Consider the following 20,814-nt stretch of genomic DNA (forward strand, 5'->3'; position numbering starts at 1 on the left):
TGCCTTTTCCACTATAACGCTTTGGAAACATCGTGTTTTGGGTTAAGATGTGGGAGGAGATCTATAGCTAGGAACAAGAGGAATATTAACAAGAGTGTATTTTGTTAATGCTTTTAGCTTTTCCAGGGCAGTAAAATTAATACTTGAATGAGCATATAGCTTAGGGCTTTATCTCATCAACATCCATACAACCCCTCCATACGGGCATTTATATTGAGTGGAAACTGAAATTGAGGCTCTCGGGCTAAGTAACTCGCTCAAGAAGATACAAGAATTAAGCAGAGGAGCAGTGACTCAAAAGGAGGTTAATCTGGAGGCACTGCTGATACTGCTTGAAAACTTCGGTAGGTACCTCACTCCTATCAGGATGGCCACTGTCAAAACCACAGAAAACAAGTGCTGGCGAGGATGTGGAGACCCTGGAACCCTTGTGCATCGCCGGGGGGAATGCAAAACGCTGCAGCCACTCTGGGAAACAGTATGGCTGTTCCTCCAAAAATTAAAAATAGAATTCCCACATGATCCAGCAATTCTCCTTCAGGGTATATACCCAAAAGAACTGAAAGCAGAGTCTCAAAGAATATTTGTGCACTCATGCTCACAGCACCATTATTTGTAATAGCCTAAAGGTGGAAGCAACCCAAGTGTCCATCGACAAACAAATAGACCAACAAAATGTGGTGTATGCAAACCACGGAATATTATTCAGCCTCAGTAAAGGAAGGAAAGTTCCACGCATGCTGCACCACAGATGAACCTTGAACACATTATTCCTAGTGCAGGAAGCCACTCACAAATGGACATGTACTAGATGATTCCAGTCATTCTGAGGGAACTGGAACAGTCAAAATCATAGAGACAGAGTAGAAGGTTGGTTGTCAGGGGTTAGGGGGAGGGAATGAGGAGGTATTGTTTCGCAGAGGTTCAGCTGGGGAAGATGAAGAAGCTCTGCAGATGGATGGTGGTGATGGGTACACCATGTGAATGTGCTCAGTGCCACTGAACTGTACACCTAGAAATGGTGAAGGTGGTAAACTTTATGTTATGTGTATTTCACCACAACTGAAACAAAAAACCTGGGCACAAAGAGGGTAAGTTATTTTTTTTTCAGTTATATACATCAGTTACTGCAGCTCTAAGCCTAGAGCTGAAACCTCCTACTTCTGGGCGTTGATCTTACTAGATAGCGCTCATGGGCTTTCTTTCAGCTCTGATTTGGACTTGAGGTTATGCAGGTCCTTACAGCTCGTTGCCATGGTCCTTCTTTATGTGTGACTCTTGCCTGATGTCTTTCTTATCTACAGAATCAGGCTGATTACCTTCCTTCTTTGCACCTCGTATATATTTATCATGTTTTTACATTACTGTCAGCCTGACTATACATATAGAAACATGACAGACAGGATATGGACCAGAGGACAAAGTCTTCCTCACCATTGGTCAGACAGCACCTGTTATGTGACCCACTGAGTGGATCTTAGGTATAAACTACGACTCCTCCCTACACCTATACTGACAATTAATTGAGCTGAAAACATCCTATGTTACCACCTCTTTCTGTAATTGCCTTTTCTTTCTTGAACAAACTTCTTAAAGGCAAAAACTTACAATATGCTAAAAACTTAATTGATTAGACTACCAGAAGCTCTCAATCTGGGAGAAGGCAATCAATTGCTACTGTAGAAATAGACAAAATTCTTTGAAGCTCTTGAGGTAGTTTTCCTGCAGTGAGGTCCCACTGTGGCAGAGACCTCTAGCTGCCCACAGAATATCCATCCTTCTCTTTTTTCTTAGTAACAGCAGAACATCTGTATTTTTGAGGGGAGCAAAGTGCCTGGAGGAAATTAGTTTTTCCAACATCCCCTGAAGATAGAGATGGCCAATAAGATATTAGTGGAAGCCCTCAGGTAGGGTTTCTAGGAAGGAATTTTAAAGAGAGCTTACTGAACCGGCAGGTACCCCTTTGACCTTCCACCCTTCATTCTTCTTCCTTCAGTGAGACAGACATGGTGGCTGGAGTGGCAGCAGCCATCTTGAGCCCGTGAAGGAGGGAGACGAAAAGAATCTCAGTTACCCTGACATCCTGAAGACATCAAAGCAGTGCCAGAAACTGTCTACCTGCAGTCTTCTTGTTTAGAAAGTAAACCCTTAGGAGTTCAAGATCGTGGCGGGGAGAGTGTCTGTTAACTCTCGGCCAAATGCAGTTCTTAAGGGGGAATACTTAGGATGCTGAAAAGATCCTATATCTCTGTGAAGTAAGACATTTAATTTGTTATAAATAAATGTTACAAATGATGATGACGACGACAACGACGTTAGCCTTTGTGAAGGTGGCAGGTCCTGAGGCATGGCAAGGCTAAGTTGTTCACCTAAGGTCTCACAGTTAATAAGTGGAAGGCTGTGCTTTGAATCCAGAGTCCATGCTTTAAACTACAAGACAGTAATATCACACGTGACAAACTAACATACACTGCACAAATAAACTCCACAGACACACTAATCTTAAAGGAGCTTTGTTGATTCATCAAGGAAAATTCTTATTACATGTCATCCCTAAATTGTTCCTCTATTTGAGAAACTGTTTCCTGCAGGAACTGAGATAAGTCTCACAAGCCATTTGGCTGGTTTCACAGCTGTCTCACGTGCTACCTTAAACATAGCCTGGACCATGACCACAGTCTCCTGACGGAAGTCCCTCCTGACCCCCTTCCACCACTGCAAGATTAACCTCCCGAAAGTGAGCTTTGACCACATCACAGCCCTTCACACAAGCCTTCAGTGGATCCCCGCTGCCTGCATCTGCTCCCAGCCCCTCCCCTTCGCACTCCACACCCTCCAGTGTCCCCTGCATTCACCTGGGATTTTCCATCTTGGACCCTGGCTCATGCTGCCCAGTCCACCTGGATGCACGTCCTCTCCCATCCTCTCCCAGCTCCACGTGTCAGCACCAGACCTCACCCTCGAGACCGAAGTCAAATGGCTCACGTGCCATGTTGTGGCTGCTTCTGGACAAGGGCTGAGCTGCCGTGGAAGTGGTTTGGGAGGAAGAGCGCTGGGTTTCAGAGTCTCCCCTAAAGAGAGCAAGGGTACCCCAGCCAGCAGCAGCCCCATCCAGACCAGGACGAGGTCTGGACCCCTTCCTCCATCACCCTTCCCTGCTGTGCTTTCACTTCCCTCCTCCTGGTGGATCAAAATCAACACCATGGACAGCCTTCAAGTTAAAAATACTTCACAAAAGGGACACTCGTAACCCTCGGGATGTGTGAGAAAAGGGAAGGAGAGAGGCCCTGGGGAAGCTCTCCCGGGTCCAAGGGGTCCAGCTGACAGGAAGCTGCTGCCTCTCTGACCTACTGACCAAAATCATCCAAGTCAGGGAAATCCAGAAGGGCTGCACCCAAGGCTGTGCATCATAAGAAGGGGCTCACTTCTTCTGAGACCCCCAGGTAACTGGAGGGTTGATGACTACTGACTGCACAGCACCTTGCACAGGAAAACCAAGTGCAACCAGATACAAAGCATCCCCCTGGGGCTGCAGGTCTCACTCACTGACTGATACGAAGTTATCAGATTCAGTCATTCAAAACCACACATTCTAAACCAAGTCATGCACCATGAGCGAGCCTAGAGCTACTCGGTGCGACTTGATTGAGTTCTCCCCATGGCGAGTACTGCTACCGCTAGGGTCCTCCAGTCACGGGACGATGCGAGCTTCTCCCCCATCTCCCAGAAGCCCCGTGTACACATACGCCATGTGCGGGCATCTGGCTGTCGCACCCTCCCCAGCTGCCGGCAGCTCCTGAAGGCCGGGGAGGGTGGCACCGAGTCTGCTACGCTTTTTCTTGCCCCAGTTAGACTAACACCCCACACTGCACTCGGGAGAGCTTTATAAGGTTTTGAATGAAGAATGAGAATGCTCCGAATTAGCTGCATTTTATGGTGAGTTAAGCAATTCAGTTGGTCACTCTCACACCCTTCCCTCCTCCTCCCCTCCCATCCCAACACCCCCCAGAAAACAAGACACCAAGTGAACCTGGGGCCAAAGAGGAGAGAAAGAAAGTGCACCTGAGTCCCACACGCTTCTGGAAACCCCGTTACGCTGGGTTTAGGTGGATTTTTCCAAAGCACCACGAATGCTGGTTTTTAACTTAAAAACAGATGTCTAATCCCTCTCCATCCCCAATCACACACGGCCTGTACACAGTAAACCACAGCGGGGAGAAAGCCGTTCATACCCCCTCTTTCTTTGTCTGCCAGTACACCCCCCAACCCTACCCCAATTTAATCTTTAACTCACCCAAATTAGGAGGAATTCTGTTTCCGGCCTTAACAGGCTTCACAAAAGGGCCAAGAGTGTGTGAACCAAAGCCCAGCTCAGCCATATGTGCGTCGTGGGGAGGGATCAGCGTTTCCTCAACATCCTCAAAGGAAACGTTACTTCCTAAAAGGAAAACTGTGGAGGGGCTGGTGGTCCCCTCGGGGCCGTCAGTCTGCTGCCACTCAGGCCGCCTGGACCGTGAACCCGGGCGCCAAAGTCACCGCACGGGGCTTAGGGAGTGTCTGTTCCTCGCCCGAAGCCCACCAGGCCCGCAGGAGATTCCTTCTTAGTCTCCAACCACAAGGGAAGGAGAGGGATCACTGTCACAGGGATAATAAATGTCTGTGGGCCACACCCCAGGGCATCTGGAGGCTAAGGTCCCCCCAGGATGTGGTCCCCTGCAGGGGACGCCAAGCACAGGCCTCTGGCTTATCTTCACACTTCCCTCCACACCTTATCTGAGCAAAATCAACACCACAGACAGTCCTCAAGCTAAAATACATCACAAAAGGAAAACTCGTGACTCTCTGGGTATGTGAGAAAGGGGGCCCAGGGAGGCCCTGGGGAAGCTCTCCCAGCGCTGAGGGGTCCGCCCAACGGGAGGCTGCTGCCTCTCTGATCTACTGACCAGAGCCATCCAAGGCCGGGAAATCCGGAAGGCAGCTCAAGGGAAAAGCAGCATGAGTTTCAACAGGATCTGAGAAGACCAGCAGTGCCAGTGGAAATACTGGCGCTGAGGGCAGGAAATTCTTGTTTGGTTGACAGATCAAGCAGTTCTGTGTCCAAAAGGCACTGCACAATTACGCACAACCAACGACAACCTTTAAATCCCAATGAATAATGCTGCGAACTAAGGGACCCAGTAACACCACAGTTGCCAACCTACTTACCGATCATTTCCTATAAAGCTGCCCGATTTAAGATGAGGACGTACCTGTGGGTAGGTCAGCAGCGGGAACCACGCCCCTACCAGCACTACGATGAGTGACACAGCGCCAAGGTGGGGGTCCGTTTATTTAAAGAGTCATTGATCAAAAGTGGGAAGTACGGAGAAGGTCATTCTGGAGAATCTGGCCTCTATAACTTAGCATCCGAACAGGCACACGTCTGATAACTGTGCAGGGACAGCAGACGCCACCCAGGGTGGTCCCGGGTGGGCCAGCGTGTAAAGTCACCCTCCTCAGGGGTCACATTCAAATTAAATCGATAGCAGGGACGAAGGTTTAACTGACATGCTCTTTAAAATCCACCCCAAACGGGCTTCCCTGGTGGCGCAGTGGTTGAGAGTCCGCCTGTCGATGCAGGGGACACGGGTTCGTGCCCCGGTCCGGGAAGATCCCACATGCCGCGGAGCGGCTGGGCCCGTGAGCCATGGCCGCTAAGCCTGCGCGTCCAGAGCCTGTGCTCCGCAATGGGAGACGCCGCAACAGTGAGAGGCCCGCGTACCGCTTAAAAAAAAAAAAAATTCCACCCCAAAGCACTCTTTAAACTATATTAGACATAAACAACAAAACCACTCGGCAGCTCCATTCTGAGCAAGGACGAGGAACCAGGCAGAGACAGAGACAAAGATGGGGGTGGGGGAGGGAGGGAAGGGAACGGAACCTGAAAAGTGCGGTTTCATTTAGTTCTGAGGTCAAGGTAACCGATCACATTACCCTGTCTTATTTCTTATGGTTTAATGGTCGAACGATGCAATATTTCTACAGGCGAAGGAACATAGGCAGCACACGCACCTAAGTTATGAAGCAAAGCAGTAAATTCAGCACCCATGACGCACCACCCACAGAGCGGCACCCACCCCGTCGCATCACGTGGAGGCTCCCTGCATTGGGAGGGCTGACTTTTTTTTTTTTTAATATTTATTGATTTGGCTGCATCGGGTCTTAGTGGCAGAACGCAGTATCTTTAGTCAAGGCGTGTGGGATCTAGTTCCTTGACCAGGGACTGAACTCGGGGCCCCTGCATTGGGAGCGCAGTCTTAGCCACTGGACAACCAGGGAAGTCCCCGGGTGACGTATTTAATCTCTGTTAGTCAGGCACTTAGGAGCTGATGCACTGATTAGAGATGACTCCAGGTTTCAGGGTCTTTTCCTGGAACTCACGGTCAGCCATGATTAGGGTTCCCAGCAGCTCCCTGAGGAGGGAGGCTTCCCTCAGAGCCAACCAGATGGAACAGAGCCAAGCCGCTCTAGGTCCTCACCTGCACCCAGAGAGGAGCCACAGGAAACTGTGAGCACAGAGTGAAGGGGCAGCCAGTGCCCACCAGTGCTGGAGGGGTCCGATGCCCTCTCTCACCCCCTCATAGTTCCCCAAATGGGCACCCATTCCAATCCTCTCATTTACCATGACGTGGACTCGGCCACGTTATTTATTTATTAGTTATTATTTTGGTCCCAATTAATTTTATTTGATATCTAAAATTTTTTTCATCTTTATTTTATATTGGAGTCTAGTTGATTTACAATGTTGGGTTAGTTTAGGTGTACAGCAAAGTGATTCAGTTATATATATACGTGTACCTATTCTTTTTCAGATTCTTTTCCCATTCGGGTCATCACAGAGTGCTGAGTAGGGTTCCCTGTGCGATACAGTGGGTCCTTGCAGATTATCTATCTTCTATGTAGTGTGTATGCGTTAATCCCACACTCCCGATTCAGTGGCCACGTTACTTACCTGCTCTGAGCCTGTTTCGTCACCTGTCCGTAATCTTCCCACCCCCAAGAAAAGGATCAGGTCAGAGTATATGAACGCTCCGTAGAGCCGAGGATTATTGTATACTTGCTTGTGTCTATATTTTCGTTTTTATTATTATTATTTGTTAGGATATACTGAGGGAAGACCAGGATACAGGCCCAGGACTGGGTTTCAGGGTACATTGCCCTATATTCTGATTAAATACTCACAAAGAGACTGGTACATCTTTTCAGGAAAGAAGTTACCCTTCTTTAGGTCTTAGAAAAAGGACAAACTTATGCTCAGTGGCCCTTCAAGGCCTCCTGATATTAAAATTCATTCTCATTTAACAAATATTTCACACATATATGTATCATGCCCGGCACCGTGCCGGGCAAGGAACAGGGTGTAAACAAGAAATCAGGGTCCTGCCCTCAAGGGGTCCATATTCTAATGGGGGCGGGGAGACAATAAGCAAGTGAACAAATTCACAGAGCATTTCGGATGGCTCCCATGTGAGGAAGGGAACAGAGAGGTGCCATGCTTTGGCCCAGCTGGTGAGGGGTGGTGGGGCGTTTAGAAAGGCTGGTCTCAGAAGGCCCATCGGAAGACGCACAGCAGGTGCTCCTGGGCCGAAGAGGCACTTGGTGAGTCCAAGAGCCTGGGGATGCGACTGTCTGGGTGTGGCCTGGAGTCTCCAGGCTCTCCAGGTGTTTCTGATGCACGGCCTGAGTTAAGCACCACCCAGGTAAGCCTGTAAGTAGGCTCAGGACAGAGCCCTGGGGCACCGGGGGATTGCGGCCTTCCACTTCGGAACCTTTGCTCCAGCAGCATGGCCAGGTGAGGGGGCGTGTCCACAGCAGGTGTACAGGAGTAATTACTTCTTTCACTTCACAGCCTGGAGGCAGGCAAGACAGTGTGTGTGCAATATTCACTCCCTGGAGCCTTGACTTTTCCTCCTGAAGGAATACTTCTAGGAAAAACATTACAACTAAATCAGCATACTCCATATCCCTGGAAACAGTCCACTGCTTCTCATTTCAAGTGTTAAAAAAAATACCAAAAAAGAAGGCATAAATTCATTATGATTGTCTCTGGCATTCCATAAAATGAATGATTAGAAATTAACACAGCATGACTCTGTATGGGGAGTGAACAGGTTTTATAATCCACATGTCAAGAAATAATAAGCAGCTGAGCATCCGTGGCTGCAGGCACCCAGCTGACTTTATGGCCCATCGTAAAGCAGAAAAGTCATCCGTACAAAGGATGGTTCCTGTAAAAGAAGCTGATCATCACTGCAACCATTATATGCCCCGTGACAGGAAGCTCACCAAACTTACCACAGTGGCTTCCTCTGGGGAGGAGAAGGACAAAGAGTCCTTTCATCAGAAGTATCTTACTTCTTTCATTTAAAAAAATCTGAAGCAAACATGGCACAATAGTTATGAATTCTAGGGAGTGGTCCATGAGTGCTTGTTGTATTTATACTTTATTAAAAAGAGAAAGAGAGAGAGAACATTTGAAGGGTAAAAAAATTCTTCGTTTAACATTTCTTGCATAATGTGTTAAATTGGCTGAAACCGTATAATTATTTCTTACCATGACTGTTTGCCAGTTTCTGAGGCAATGATCCAGAATTCATCATTACCATTTGTGCTCCTGTTATATTTATACACGAGGGCTAAGGAAAATCTGTTCAATGCTGTGTAGATTGTCTACTTCACACTCTTCTCTCTTATTCGATTGAATAGAAGAGGACCTTAAGTGCCTCTCTGCCATTCTTCCTAAAAGTACTGCAGACAGTCTCCATAATTTCCCAGGAAGACTGATCCTGACTCACCTCTTCCAGAGCCCTACCACTGACTTAGACATTTGGGTCAATCTTTACGTATTCTTTTTTTTCCCTTAATTTATGCTTTCAATATAAATCTGTTTCAGAGGGCAATATAACTTTAGGTTCTCATATGTCTTTACAGGATAATTCATGGTCTTGTGCTAAGTCAGGCCCAATAAAAAGCAAGAAATCATCAAAATGACAGTTGAGTAGTGCTGGGGCAGGCACAGGAAATACAGAAACTGAAAGTTTTAGAATGGATATTTTCATCCTGAAATGTTTCTTAATCAATTGTACAGCAGTAGAAAACATTACCTTCCTGCAGGAAGGTGCGGTGGGGAGGAAGTAGAAAAAGAGACAAAGGAAGAGATTCTAACAAGTTCAACAATAAATTTTAACAGGATTCACATTGGTCGATCAAACCCTGTGAGTTGACTGGCAAGAAGTAATATATCCCAACACTGTGGTGTCAATTTAAAGGAACAACACAAATAAAACTTAAGCTTACAGGGAAGCTTTTACAGTATAAACTCCTAAATCAATATTATCATTACATCTAAAAATTAATATTTTTCACAAACTTACTGTTACCAAAGGGGATAGCAGGACTCAGGGGAGAGATAAATTAGGAGTTTGGGATTGACATCTACAAGCAAGTAGTATATAGTAATATATAAAATAGGTAAACAGGGTACTTCCCTGGTGGCGCACCGGTTAAGAATCCACCTACCAATGCAGGGGACGCGGGTTCAAGCTCTGGTCCAGGAAGATCCCACATGCCGCGGAACAACTAAGCCCGTGCGCCACAACTACTGAGCCTGCGCTCTAGAGCCCAAGAGGCACAACAACTGAGCCTGCGAGGCACAACTACTGAAGCCCGTGTGCCTAGAGCCTGTGCTCTGCAACAAGAGAAGCTACCTCAATGAGGAGCCCGCATGGAAGAGTAGCCCCTGCTCGTTGCAACTAGAGAAAGCCCACGCGCAGCAATGAAGACCCAATGCAGCTAAAAAAATAAACAAATAAATAATAAATTAATTAATTAAATAAAATAGGTAAACAACAAGGACCTACTGTACAGTACAAGGATGTCAACATCTTGTAATACAAGTATTACAATATCTTGTAATAACCTATAATGGAAAAGAATCTGAACTAGTTTTTTGTATATGTATGTAAAACTGAATCACTTTGTTGTACACCTGCAACTAACACAATATTGTAAATTAACTATATTTCATTTCTAAAAAACTGTTTTTTAAAAAATTAATATTTTTCAGAGGTTCAATTGCCAACTGTATCTTAGGCTATAAAAGAAAGAACAGCGGGGAGAAAAGCCCTAACAGGCCGCAGACTTCCACTGCTGAATTTTTAATTGGGACTCAGCATCTCACAACTGACCAGAGTGTCACCCAAACAATTTACTTCTACTGCAGGCTGCCACTGGCAAGACCACACTGCCACTTCCCTCTTCTTTGCTGTGGTCCCCATGTTCTTCAAAACTAGATAAGGATAAACTACAGCATGTGGCATCTCCGACAGGCCCAGCAGTACTGGACTGGCCACTTTTCAAATATCATACTTCACTGAGTCTTCCCAGGAGCCCCAAAGGTGGTGTCACCTCTGTTTGCAGGTGAGGAAGCTGCATGTCCAATATGCAGAAATAGAATGGAGGCACAGATTGAGAAAATACAAAAAATGTTTAACAAAGATCTACAAGAACTAAAGAACAAACAAACAGAGATGAACAACACAATAACTGAAATAAAAAATACACTAGAAGGAATCAATAACAGAATAACTGAGGCAGAAGAACGAATGAGTGAGCTGGAAGACAAAATGGTGGAAATAACTGCCGAGGAAAAGAATACAGAAAAAAGAATGAAAAGAATTGAAGACAATCTCAGAGACCTCTGGGACAACATTAAACGCACCAACATTCGAAGTATAGGGGTCCCAGAAGAAGAAGAGAAAAAGAAAGGGTCTAAGAAAACATTTGAAAAGACTATAGTAGAAAACTTCCCTAACATGGGAAAGGAAATAGTCACCCAAGTCCAGGAAGCATAGAGAGTCCCATACAGGATAAGCCCTAGGAAAAACACACCAAGACACATATTAATCAAACTAACAAAAATTAAATTCGAAGAAAAAATATTAAAAGCAGCAAGGGAAAAACAAAAAATAACATACAAAGGAATCCCGATAAGGTTATCAGCTGATTTTTCAGCAAAAACTCTGCAGGCCAGAAGGGAGTGGCAGGATACATTAAAGAGAAAAACATACAACCAAGATAAGGATCTCATTCAGATTCAACAGAGAACTCAAAAGCGTTTCAGACAAGCAAAAGCTAAGAGAATTCAGCACCACCAAACCAGCTTTACAGCAAATGCTAAAGAAACTTCTCTAGGCGGGAAACACAAGAGGAGGAAAAGACCCACAAAAACAGACCTAAAACAATTAAGAAAATGGTAATAGGAACAAACATATTGATAATAACCTTGAATGTAAATGGATTAAATGCCCAAACCAAAAGACACAGACTGGCTGAATGGATACAAAAACAAGACCCATATATATGCTGTCTACAAGAGACCCACTTCAGACCTAGGGACACAAACAGACTGAAAGTGGAGGGATGGAAAAAGATATTCCATGGAAATGGAAATCAAAAGAAAGCTGGAGCAGCAATACTCATATCAGATAAAATAGACTTTAAAATAAAGACTGCTACAAGAGATAAGGAGGGACACTACATAATGATGAAAGGATCAAACCAATAAGAAGATATAACAATTATAAATGTTTACCTCCACACAGGAACACCTTAATACCTAACGCAAATGCTAACAACCATTAACAGGGAAATCAATGGAACACAATATTAGTAAGGGATTTTAACACCCCAATTACACCATTGGACAGATCATCCAAACAGAAAAAAAATAAGGAAACACAGGGTTTAAATGACACAATAGACCAGACAGATTTAATTGATATTTATAGAACATTCCACCCAAAAGTGGCAGAATACACTTTCTTCTCAAGTGCACACAGAACATTCTCCAGGATAGATCACATCTTGGGTCACAAACCAAGCCTCAGAAAATTTAAGAAAACTGAAATCGTATCAAGCATCTTTCTGACCACAATGCTATGAGCTTGGAAATGAATTACAGGAAAAAAAAACTTTAAAAAACACAAATACATGGAGGTTAAACAGTGTGCTACTAAATAACCAAGAGATCACAGAAGAAATCAAAGAAGAAATTAAAAAATGACAACGAAAACATGATGACGCAAAACCTATGGGATGCAGCAAAAGCAGTTCTAAGAGGGAAGTTCATAGCAATTCAATCTCACTTCAAGAAACAAGAAAAATCTCAAATAAACAATCTAACCCTACAATTAAAACAGCTAGAGAAAGAAGAACAAAGAAAACCCAAAGTCAGTAGAAGAAAAGAAATCATAAAGACCAAAGCAGAAATAAATGAAATAGAAACAAAGAAAACAATAGCAAAGATCAATAAAACTAAAAGCTAGTTCTTTGAGAAGATAAACAAAATTGATAAACCACTAGCCAGACTCATCAAGAAAAAAAGGGAGAGGACACAAATTCATAAAATTAGAAATGAAAAAAGAGAAATCACAACTGACACTGCAGAAATACAAAGCATTATAAGAGACTACTACAAACAACTATATGCCAATAAAATGGACAACCACGAAGAAATGGACAGATTCTTAGAAAGGTATAACCTTCCAAGACTGAACCAGGAATAATTAGAAAATATAAACAGATGGATCACAAGTAATGAAATTGAAACTGTGATTAAAAATCTTCCAACAAACAAAAGTCCAGGACCAGATGGCTTCACAGGTGAATTCTATCAATCATTTAGAGAAGAGCTAACATCCAACCTTCTCAAACTCTTCCAAATAATTGCAGAGGGAGAAACACTCCCAAATTCATTCTATGAAGCCACCATCATCCTGATACCAAAACCAGAAAAAGATATCACAAAAAAAGAAAATTATAGACCAATATCACTGATGAACATACATGCAAAAATCCTGAACAAAATACTAGCAAACAGAATCCAACAGCACATTAAAAGGATCATACACCATGATCAAGTGGCATTTATCCCAGGGATGCAAGGATTCTTCAATATACACAAATCAATCAATGTGATACACCATATTAACAAACTGAAGAAGGAAAACCATATGATCATCTCAATAAGTGCAGGAAAAGCTTCTGACAAAATTCAACACCTATTTATGACAAAAACTCTCCAGAAAACGGGCATAGAGGAAACCTACCTCAACATAATAAAGGCCATATATGACAAACCCACAGCAAGCATCACTCTCAATGGTGAAAAACTAAAAGCATTTCCACTAAGATCCGGAACAAGACAAGGATGTCCACTCTCGACAATCTTATTCAACATGGTTTTGGAAGTCTTAGCCACAGCAATCAGAGAAGAAAAGAAATAAAAGGAATACAAATTGGAAAAGAAGTAAAACTCTCACTGTTTGCCTATGACATGATACCATACATAGAAAATCCTAAAGATGCCCCCAGAAAACTACTAGAACTAATCAATGAATTTGGTAAGGTTGCAAGATACAAAATTAATGCACAGAAATCTCTGGCATTCCTATACACCAAGAATGAAAAATCAGAAACAGAAATTAAGGAAATACTCCCATTTACCATTGCAACAGAAAGAATAAAATACCTAGGAATAAACCTGCCTAAGAGGCAAAAGACTTGTACTCAGAAAACTATAAAACACTGATGAAAGAAAGCAAAGATGACATAAACAGATGGAGAAATATACCATGCTCTTGGATTGGAAGAATCAATATTGTGAAAATGACTATACTACCCAAAGCAATCTAGATTCAATGCAATCTCTATCAAACTACCAATGGCATTCCTCACAGAATTAGAACAAAAAATTTTACAATTCATATGGAAACACAAAAGACCCCCAATAGCCAAAGCAATCTTAAGAAAGAAAAACAGAGTTGAAGGAATCAGGCTCCCCAACTTCAAACTATACTACAAAACTACAGTAATCAAGACAGTATGGTACTGGCACAAAGACAGAAATATAGATCAATGGTACAGGATGGAATGTCCACAGAAAAACCCATGCACATATGGGCACCTAATTTACAACAAAGGAGGCCAGAACATACAATGGAGAAAAGACAGCCTCTTCAATAAATGTTGTTGGGAAAACTGGACAGCTACATGTAAAAGAATGAAATTAGAACATTACCTAACACCATACACAAAAATAAACTCCAAATGGATTAAACACTTAAATGTAAGACCAGACATATATAACTCCTAGAGGAAAACACAGGAAACACACTCTTTGGCATAAACCACAGCAAGATCTTTTTTGACCCACCTCCTAGAGTAACGGAAATAAAAACAGAAATTAAAAAATGGGACTTAAACTTAAAAGCCTTTGCACAGCAAAGGAAACCATAAACAAGACAAAAACACAGCCCTCAGAATGGGAGAAAATATTTGCAAATGAAACAACAGACAAAGGATTAATCTCCAAAATATACAAATAGCTCATGGACCTCAATATCAAAAAAAAACAATCCAGTTACAAAATGGGCAGAAGACCTAAATAGACATTTCATCAAGGAAGACATACAGATGGCCAAGAGGCACATGAAAAGATGCTCAACATCACTAATTATCAGGGAAATGCAAATCAAAACTACAATGAGGCATCACCTCACACTGGTCAAAATGGCCATTATCAAAAAAATCTAGAAACAATAAATGCTGGATTGGGTGTGGAGAAATGGGAACCCTCTTGCACTGTTGGTGGGAATGTAAATTGATACAACCACTATGGAAAACAGTGTGGAGATTCCTTAAAAAACTAAAAATAGAACTACCATACGACCCAGCAATCCCACACTACTGGGCATATACCCTGATAAAACCATAATTCAAAAAGAGACATGTACCCCAATGTTCACTGCAGCACTATTTACAATAGCCAGGACATGGAACCAACCTAAATGTCCATCGACAGATGAATGGATAAAGAAGATGTGGCACACATATACAATGGAATATTACTCAGCCATAAAAAGAAACAAAATTGAGTTATTTGTAGTGAGGTGAATGGACCTAGAGTCTGTCATACAGAGTGAGGTAAGTCAGAAAGAGAAAAACAAATACTGTATGCTAACACGTATATATGGAATCCAAAAAAAAACAAAAATGGTACTGATGAACCTAGCTGCAGGGCAGGAATAAAGAGGTAGACATAGAGAATGGACCTGAGGACATGGGGTGGGAGGGGGAAGCTGGGGCAAAGTGATAGTACCATCGACATATATGCACTACCGAATATAAAATAGTTAGCTAGTGGGAAGCAGCAGCATAGAACAGGGAGATCAGCTTGGTACTTTGTGATGACCTAGAGGGACGGGATAGGCAGGATGGGAGGGAGGCTCAAGAGGGAGGGGATATGGGGACATATGTATGCATATGGCTGATTCACTTTGTTGTACAACAGAAACTAACATAGTATTGTGAAACAATTATACTTCAATAAAGATCTATTTAAAAAAAGTAACTGATGTTGCAAAAACTGGACAGCCACATGCAAAAAAACTAAACTAAACCACTATCCCACACCATGCACAAAAATCAACTCAAAATGGATTAAAGTCTTGATTGTAAGACCTGAAACTGTAAAATTCCTAGAAGAAAACATAGGCTGTACACACTCAGACGTGAGTCTTAAAAATATGTTTCTAGATATGTTTCCTCAGGTAAGAGAAACAAAAGCAAAAAGAAACAAATGGGACTACAGCAAACTAAAATGCTCCTGTACAGCAAAGGAAACCATCAACAAAGTGAAAGGACAACCTACCAAACAGCAGAGGATATCTGCAAATGCTATATCTGATAAGAGGTTAATATCTAAAATATATAAAGAACTCATACAACTCAACAACAACAACAACAACAAAAAAAAACCCAAACAACCGGATTAAAAAATGGGCAGAGGACCAGAATAGACATTTTCCAAAGAAGACAAACAGATGGCCAACAACCACCTGAAAAGATGTTCAACATCACTAATTATTAGGGAAATGCACATCAAAACTGCAATGAGATATCACCTTGTGTCTGTTAGAATGGCTATTATCAAAAAGGCAAGAAATAACAAGTGTTGGCAAAGATGGAGAAAAAAAGAGAGCCCTAGTACACTGTTGGTGGGAATGTAAATTGGTGCAGTCACTATGTAAAATGGTACAGAGATTCCTCAAAAAATTAAGAGTGGAACTACCATACAGTCCAGCTATTCCACTTCTGAGTATTTATCCGAAGAATATGAAAACACTAATTCAAAGATTTATGCACCCCTGTGTTCACAGCAGCATTATTTACAATAGCCAAGATATGGAAACAACCTAAGTGCCCAACAACAGATGAATGGATAAAGAGAATGTGGTATACATACATATATACATACATCTATACAGTGTATACAATGTAATCTGCAACAACATGGATGGAACTTGGGGTATCATGCTGAGTGAAATAAGTCAGATGGAGAAAGACAAGTACTATATGATATCAGTCGTATGTGGAATACAAAAAAAAACCAAACAAGTAAACAAAAAAAAATAAATGAACAAGCCAAACCAAACAAAAAGAAACACGTAGATACAGAAAACAGAGTGGTGGTTACCACAGGGTAAGGGGTGGGGGGGAGGGAAAAATAAGTAAAGGGGATCAACCGTATGGTGATACATGGAAACTAAATTTTTGGTGGTGAACACACTATAGGGTATACAGAAGCAGAAATATAATTTGTACACATGAAGCATATACTGTCATAAACCAATGTGACCGCTATAAAAAAATTATGAATTAGAAAATAAAAGGTGGGTCAGAAATACACAATACACTGCAACCACTTTTGTTCTGCAAAATGTTCTCGCTCAGAGCAATTAAAAATAGGAAAAACTGAATTTTATTTTACCTTCATTTATTTTACCTTCATTTCCAGTGTTCTCCATTTCTTTGTATAGATCCAAGATTCCACCTGGTATCATAATCCTTCTGCCTAATGATTTTTCTTTAACATTTCTTGTAGAGTATGTATGCTGGCAATGAATTTCCATAGTTATTATTTGAGAAAAAAAATTTTTTCTCTTTCATTTTTGAAATAGATTTTCACTAGGTGTAGAATCTGGGTTGATAGTTCTTTCCTAGCAATTTTTAAATGTCACTCCATTGTGTTCTAACTTGCATAGTTTCTGAAGCAGAGTCTGCTTAATTCTTAGTTTTATTCCTCCATAATGTGTCTTCTTTCCTCTGGCTGCCTTTAAGATCTTCTCTTCTTTTGTCCATAACTGCTTGACTGTGTGTTTTGTTTTGTCGTATTTAACCTGCCAGGTATTCTCTGAGCTTCCTGGATCTGTGATTCGCTGTCACTCATTTGGGGAATTATTCAGCCATTATTTCTTTTCTTTTTTTTTTTTTAATTTTTGGCTGTGTTGGGTCTTCGTTGCTGCACACAGGCTTTCTCTAGTTGTGGCGAGCAGGGGCTACTCTTTGTTGCGGTGTACAGGCTTCTCATTGCAGTGGCTTCTCTTGTTGCAGAGCACCGGCTCTAGGCACGCGGGCTTCAGTAGTTGAGGCATACAGGCTCTAGAGCGCAGGCTCAGTAGTTGTGGTGCACGGGCTTAGTTGCTCCGTGGCATGTGGGATCTTCCCGGCCCAGGGCTCAAACCCATGTCCCCTGCATTGGCAGGTGGATTCTTAACCACTGCACCACCAGGGAAGTCCCCAGCCATTATTTCTTCAAATATTTTTTTCTTCCCCATTCTCTGTCACATCTCCTTCAGGCATTCCAATAAAGTAAATGTTAGACTGTCTGGTATTATCCCACAACTCTTAGATGTTCTGGTCTTTTTTGGGGTTTTTTTTTTTTTTTTTTTTTGGTTTTATTCTGTTCTTCTTGCTTTTATTTTTTTTTCCCTGTGTTTCAGTTTGGGTGGTTTCTATTAATCCATCTGATCTTGCACATTTTCTATTAGAGCCTTTAGCCTATTTAATCACAGTTACTTTAAACTTCCTGTCAGACAGTTCCAACATCTGTGACATGCCTGAGTCTGACTCTAATGATTGCTTTGTCTCCTGGGATTTTTTCCTTGCCTTTTCATATGCTTAGTAATTTTTTACTTAAAAGTTGGACACCTTGTGTAGGCATGCAGACTAACATAAATATTTTTTTTAATTCCTGGAAATGGGCACACCTTTCCTTCTGCTAGGCCTTAGTGTGAGTTTAAGCTAATCTAATCAGGAGTTGGGCTGGCTTTGAGGTCTCTTGTTGCCATGGTTACCCTCAGTGCCCCACCCTGTGTTAGACTCAAATGCCAGAGTCTGTTTTCCAATGACTACTGCACCCTCAGCCTTAAGTCCTCCCTCCGCAGCAGGCCTCAGAGGTCTGCCTCTTGCAAATTACTCGTTATTCCACACTTGTTAGCCTGGTGGTGGTGTGAGGGTGGAGGGTGTCCTCTGTTGTTCCGCTTAAGCCTCAGTCTCAGGCAGGTCCTGTGTCCTTGGACCTCGAGGGGATGGCCTACTCAGTGACCCTGCTCTCTCCTGCATCCATTGTCCTGAATCCAGCTTGTAATCCTGCCCCTCCCTTAGGGGTTAAGATTTTCTTTCCTGTTTTCTTCCCGCAGCTACACTGAGATTTCAGCAGTACCCTAACGATGACAGCGTCTGTCATCCCTCTCCCAAAGTAAAGCTTTTGTCTGTGGCGGAGATACAGAAGAGTTCAGGAGAAATTTCTTGCCCTTCCCACAGCAGCTTCTTCTCCTCCCCCCCGGTTCTGCCCGATGAGAAAGATCTTCTATGGACTTTTTTAGTCTTTTCTGTGAGGGACTGGTGTGGTTCATGGAGAGAAGAACTTGCAAGGTGGTGCAGATTCCCCCATATTTGCACCCTCTGGGGCATCACGCACAGCCAGCCTTCTCCAATCTCCAGTCAGCCTTGCTGGACTCTTCTTACCTCTGTGCAGGTAAGTGAGTGCTGTGTCTCCTCTGTCCCTGCACGCTGGGTCTTGCACTTTCAGCATCCCGTGCGTTCAAGATCCGTTGTGAACTTTCTATGTGTCCAGCTTTTACCCATTTCCAGGTTGGGAGTGAAGTTCTTTACAGGTCTTCCCACCCTTCTATACCTCCAACCAGACACTGAAATGCCTCTATGCCCTTTCATCCTCTTCCCTCCACCAAGAGCAACCTTCCTGCTTATCTCCAAACACCAAAATCCACCTCAAATATTACACACCCATCAAAACCGTTCCTCATTTCTCGCAATCATAAGTCAGCTTCCCCCATGCTCCGCAGCACTGCACTTGGACCTCTCCTTTTGCGCTCAGCATGAGCTGTCTGGGAGGCAGTATATTTCTAAATATGTTTTACCTCGTGTAATAGAACATCAGGTTTTCCCATGGTGTCGATTTGTCTTATTACTATGTATGCTTATATATATTCTATATGTGCTTATCTTGTATCATAAGCAAGATCATTTCTTCTTTGATAACACAGTACAAACTTTTTCCTTTTTTTAAATTAGTATTTCTCTTTTACACCACCTTATACTCTCCTCCAACCTCCAAATACACAGGTTCACCTGGTCCTTTCCTGCTAACTGTAAATGACTAAGAGACAGCAGTATGGAATTGGCATAAAAAAGACACATATATCAATAGAACAGAGACCCCAGAAATAAACTCATGCATAGAATTTTTGACAAGGCACCAAGAACATACAATGGGGAATGGACAGTCTCTTCAATAAATGGTGTTGGGAAAACTGGACAGCCACATGCAAAAGAATAAAACTGGACCCTTTTCTTACACCACTCACAAAGATCAACTCAAACGGATTAAGGACTAAAATGCAACACCTGAAACAATAAAACTCCTAGAAGAAAACATAGGCAGTAAGCTCTTGACAATAATGTCTTGGATCTGCCACCAAAAACACAGGCAATGAAAGCAAAAATAAACAAGTGAGACTACATCAAACTACAAGGTTTCTGTACAGCAGAGGAAACCATCAACAAAATTAAAAAGCAACCTGTGGGACTTCCCTGGTGGTGCAGTGGTTAAGAATCCGCCTGCCAATGCAGGGGACATGGGTTTGAGTTCTGATCCAGGAAGATCCCACGTGTCACGGAGCAACTAAGCCCGTGCGCCACAACTACTGAACCTGTGCTCTAGAGCCCGCGAGCCACAACTACTGAAGCCTGCGCGCCTAGAGCCTGTGCTCCGCAACAAGAGAAGCCACCACAATGAGAAGCCCTCGCACTGCAAAGAAAAGGAGTAGCCCCCACTCGCCGCAACTAGAGAAAGGCCACACGCAGCAAGGAAGACCTAACGCAGCCAAAAATAAATAAATTAAATAATTTTAAAAAAAGGCAACCTGCGGAATGGGAGAAAATATTTGCAAATCACGTATCTGATAAGGGGTTAATATCCAAAATATATAAGGAACTCTTATAACTCAATAGCAAAAAAAAACCCACCTCATTTTAAAATGGACAAAGGACCTAAATAGACATGTTTCCAAAGAAACCACGCAAATGGCCCACAGATATATGAAAAGATGTTCAACATCACTAATTATCAGGGAAATTTAAATGAAAACCAGAATATCACCTCACGCCTGTTATTATCACACCTGTTATCAAAAAGACAAGAGACAACAAATGTTGGCAAGGATCTGGGGAAAGGGAGCGCTATTGGTAGTTATACAAATTGGAGTGGCAACTGTAGGAAAAAATATGAAGATTCCTCAAAAAATTAAAAATGGAACTACCATATAATCCAGCAATCCTACATCTGGGTATGTATCCAAAGGAAATGAAATTACTGTCTCAAAGAGATATCTACACCCCCATGTTCACTGT

The 20,814-nt window shown here is 42.6% G+C and overlaps 1 protein-coding gene across 3 annotated transcripts in view; it reads right to left on the reverse strand.

The window, feature by feature from the left end:
* The window catches only part of CSGALNACT1 (chondroitin sulfate N-acetylgalactosaminyltransferase 1), a 321,855-nt gene that overhangs the window by 257,412 nt on the left and 43,629 nt on the right, over positions 1-20,814 (reverse strand). Inside the window, exon 1 of one of the 3 annotated variants that reach the window (XM_033415384.2) lies at positions 4,295-4,415. The exons of the other annotated variants lie outside the window; for them this stretch is intronic. The gene's annotated coding sequence lies outside the window, so the exon portion shown is untranslated. Of the gene's footprint in view, positions 1-4,294; positions 4,416-20,814 lie in introns of those variants that run through there. 3 annotated transcript variants of the gene reach the window in all.

Source organism: Orcinus orca, chromosome 21 (genome assembly GCF_937001465.1).
Source record: "Orcinus orca chromosome 21, mOrcOrc1.1, whole genome shotgun sequence".
Classification (NCBI taxonomy): Eukaryota; Metazoa; Chordata; class Mammalia; order Artiodactyla; family Delphinidae; genus Orcinus; species Orcinus orca.